Source organism: Natator depressus, chromosome 25, assembly GCF_965152275.1.
Source record: "Natator depressus isolate rNatDep1 chromosome 25, rNatDep2.hap1, whole genome shotgun sequence".
Taxonomy (NCBI): domain Eukaryota; kingdom Metazoa; phylum Chordata; order Testudines; family Cheloniidae; genus Natator; species Natator depressus.
The window spans coordinates 10,977,739-10,981,999 of NC_134258.1; positions in this window are offsets into that span (position 1 = coordinate 10,977,739).

Sequence of the window (4,261 nt, forward strand, 5' to 3'; positions counted from 1 at the left end):
TCTATTTTTGTATGGTTGTGTCCCAATCCTTTATGTATGCCATGTAACATGTAAGTTTCCTATTCCATATTGTTTGGGGGCATTTTACTGCTATGTTACATTTTGGGTTATAATTAAAAGGAATAAAACTAGTTCCACGTCGTTGTTTTCTTTTAGTAATTTCTAAAGTGGAGGCCATGCCCAGATTCATAGAGCTGAAAGCCAGAAGGGGCCAGTCTGATGAACTAGTCTGACTTCTTGCATACCACAGGGCAGAGAATTGCAACCAGGGATTCCTGCAGCAAGACACAGTAATTTGTGGTCAAGCTAGAGTATGTCTTTAGGAAAGAGACATTTAATTTGATTGAAAGATGGCGAATGCTCAACAATTCCAGTGGATCTTTTTTTCCAGTCTGAATGACAGCCCTGGAGACAAGAGTCTTCTGTCATCAGGTGCGTCCTGGGTAGGAACTGCACCAACTTCCCCAGCATTGTATCTCAGCCCTGACCTTGGCCTCTCCACTGAGATTGACAGCAACGGGGAGCAGTTAGTAGCAATGGAGGTGGTGTTTTTATGGTCTCTTGTCCCAGATGGGGGGTTGATTGAGACCTGCCAAACTCATTTCACATAGGCTGCCAAACAGCCATCATGTGGTAAAGCCATCTGGGCATCACTGACCAGAGCTGTATCTGGCCCTACGGGCCAATTTACACCAGCACGTAACACTAAATGGAGCTTCTCCACTGTAACGGAGACCACTGAAATCAGGGGAAGCCTTTCTATGGCCCTCATTACCATAGTATCAGTCTTTAATGTATTTAGCCTCACAACACTGCTGGGAGGTGGGGCAGTGCTGTTAGCCCCATTTTACAGATCGGAAACTGAGGCATGGAACAACTGGGTGACTAGCCCAAGGGCAGGCAGGGTGTCTGTAGCAGAACGGGGAATTGGATCCATGGCTGTATAGTCCCAGGCTAGCACCCTAACCACTGGACCATCCTTCCTCCCTGTTAATCTCAATAGGCTTTGGATCAGACTCTGGAGAGGAAATCTTTCAGACTCCATTCCCAATCCACGGTCAATCCAGTCCACTTGTCTTTGTTAGCAGACAGCTTGTTAAAGTTGGTAGTGAATCAGGGCATTTTGGAGGAGTCCTTAAGGAAGTGATCTTCAGGTGAGATCACTGCAGATACTCAAGGGCAGGTAGCGTAACCCATTCAGGGAAATTACACAGGGGTTAATCATGCAAAATGCCTTTGATCAGACCGGGTGAGCCCATCAGTCCTTTCTCCACCTACTGCCCCGGGTCATATTTGAAGGTGGCTATTGGTACATCCCATTGTCGAGGCAGTACGGACTTGTAGATTGGGCACTGGCCTGGGTGCCAGGCCTTGGTTCTGTTCCTGGCTCCGCCAGTGACCTGGTGTGTGACCTTGGGCAAGTCACTTCTTCTTGGTTTCCTTCCCCGTAAGACAGGGATAATGAGACTTGCCCAACTTTGTACAGCTCTTTGAGATCTCCAGCGTGATAGCACACTCCAGTGGCCCCTTGAACAGCACGCAACTTCCCACTGTGCAGCTCAAATACCCTTAATGCAATTGTATACATTCAAGCCATATTGGTCCAACTTTGCAGCAGAGTCACTTTAGTTCCCCCCCAAAATGGCTGGGGAATATCACCGCATTCATGATCTTTGAGCTGGTCTGTGGAGCTGGGGGCGGCACGTTTACTTCGTCCATGGACACATTAGATCCTGTCTCTGGTTTTCTCTCATGCCCCTTGCTGAATTCAATGAGATTGAGAGAAGGGTATGGGGCCAGATCCCGGGGTCACTTGCAAGTGAGGATACTTTGAAGAAAGAATAACTGAGCTGCATGAAGTTGTTTCTCAGTTTCTACTTTTTACTGAGAAACTTCTGCTCCCATAGCTGAGATTGGAGCACAGATTAGCTTAAAACAACAGCACAGAGCACTGGCTAAAAGAGCAGGACAGAAAAGCAAATTCCTAGAGGCTTTGCACAGGCATCAGTCTGGCTGGTGCAGGCTGAGCCAGAGGGTGTGTTTGAGTGTGTGTGAGTGCATGTCCCTGTGTGTGAGTGTACACAAGTCTCTGCAAGTGTATGTGTGTCCATGAGAGAGTGTGTGTGTACAAAGTGTCTGTGATTATGCATTTGTGGGTCTTTGGGGCCACACATGAGTCTCTATTAAGTGCATGGGTGTGCGCCTGTGTTAGCATGTGCCTGTTTGTACATATGTGCGAGCAGACCCATGGCAGTCAGGCCAGGCCCACAGCTCTGGGCAGGTGCATGGGAGCCCTGTCTCTAAGCTTGCTTGGCACAAAGCATTTATAGTAGCCAAGACGATCAGCTACATAGATAGAGCCAGATTTAATTCCAGCATTAACCAAGCCTCTGGTTTTGCACCCCCAAAACGCATGCAGGTGCAACCAGCTGCTTCCGCCAAACATGCCCTTGCAAATAACTGGGGGTGCAAAACTGCACCAGAAAACTCTGTTTGTAAAGAGGAGCCGGTGTTTGAAAGCCTGGCCCACACGGTCACAAGGCAAAGGCAGGACAGACTGGTAAACCTCTTCTTCACATGGGCAAGCAATGACCTCTCTGACTGGTGCTTTTTCTTACTATTGTTTGGAATAGAATAGCACTGACTGAGATCCCTGAACGAGACATCGTTCAGGCCCCAAAGAGCAACTTGCCTAACCTCATACAGCAGGGCTGTGGGTGAGCGGATGCCAATGCCAGCTCCCTATCCACTAAGCCACACGGCTTCCCACATGAGCATATATTTACCACGGTGAGTAAAGGATTTACAGACAGATTAGCTTGATCAGCGGAGTGCCTGGGACATTGGTCTTCCAGGGTAGAACAGTGCCCCTTGTTCCTTTAAAGGAGCTTTCTTCCTTAAGTGAACACACATCCCGACTTGGAATCTGGCCGCCCAGATTTCTCTTATGAATAGGGCTAACATCAACACTGCCCCTGCTGCAGACATATCATCATGCGCCCCAGCTGGCCCCGGTGGGCTTGGAGGGGCCCCTCGGGGCTAGCAGGTGAAGAATGCACTGTGCACGGTTGTGACTGGAACGAGCCAAGCCCACGGCAAGCATCTGTTTCGACTTTGTGTTGGGTTTTTTCCAGCCTGGCCAAGTCTCCTCTCTATGCAGAAGAAAGAAAGAAAAAAACTCCCTCAAATATGTTCCTAATATCAGCATGTGCCATAAAGGTTTGGTATTTCACAACACAACTCCGGCAATTGAGACCCGATGTGTGACTCCTCCGACACCCCCACACAACCTCATCCTTTGCGAAATCGCAGGAGCCACAGTCTAAGACCGGCTGTGGCGATGGCTGGGGATCTTCACCACAGTCGCTGTGTGTGTGTTTGGGATGGGGGGAACACACGAGTCTACTCAAGGAGTTTGCTCTCAAGGGGTCATAACTGACCACAGTGCAGAGACCTAGCACAAGACCTAGGCACAGAGCAGACCTAGCACAGGCCCCGCCCCCTGGGCCACAAGGACCTAGCATGCGCCCCGCCCCCTGGGCCTCACGGACCTAGCACAGGCCCCGCCCCCTGGGCCTCACAGACCTAGCACAGGCCCCGCCCCCTGGGCCTCATGGATCTAGCACAGGCCCCGCCCCCTGGGCCTCACAGAACTAGCACAGGCCCCGCCCCCTGGGCCTCACGGACCTAGCACGTGGCCTAGGCACCAGCCATCAGCACCACTTAAGTCCTACTTTAGCCCTATGGGTGGATGTGGGACCTTAGTAGCACCCAACTCCCACCATGGTTTGCCACTGGCAGGATTTCAGCGGAGCTGGTGTCACTCCCAGCCTCATGCAAATTTGAGCCCCACTGAGCGGGTGGGGGGGGGAAGGAAGGGGGAAAAGCCCCCTTCTTATTGGCTGTCTGCCTCTCTGCCCGCCTCCTCCAGGGGCAGAGCAACCAATCAGAGCTCTATCTCCCTGTCCTGCCCCCTCCCCTCCTGTGAGCACCGCGTGGGCTCCTCTCCCTGTCCCTGTCTCTGGAGCTGCCCCCCTGGCTTGGGAGGGGTGAAGAACCGCAGGGGGCATGGAGGTGAGGTGCTGAAATGGGGGCTGGGGAGCTGCTGCGGCAGAACTGGTGGAGGCTGGGTGGGGGTGGGGCAGTAGTGGGGTGAGGTGGGGGTGGAGGAGCTGGGGGGCAGAACTGGTGGGGGCTGGGTGAGGTGGGGGCAGGACTGGTGGAAGGTGAGGGCAGAACTGATGGGCGTCCGGGGGGCAGA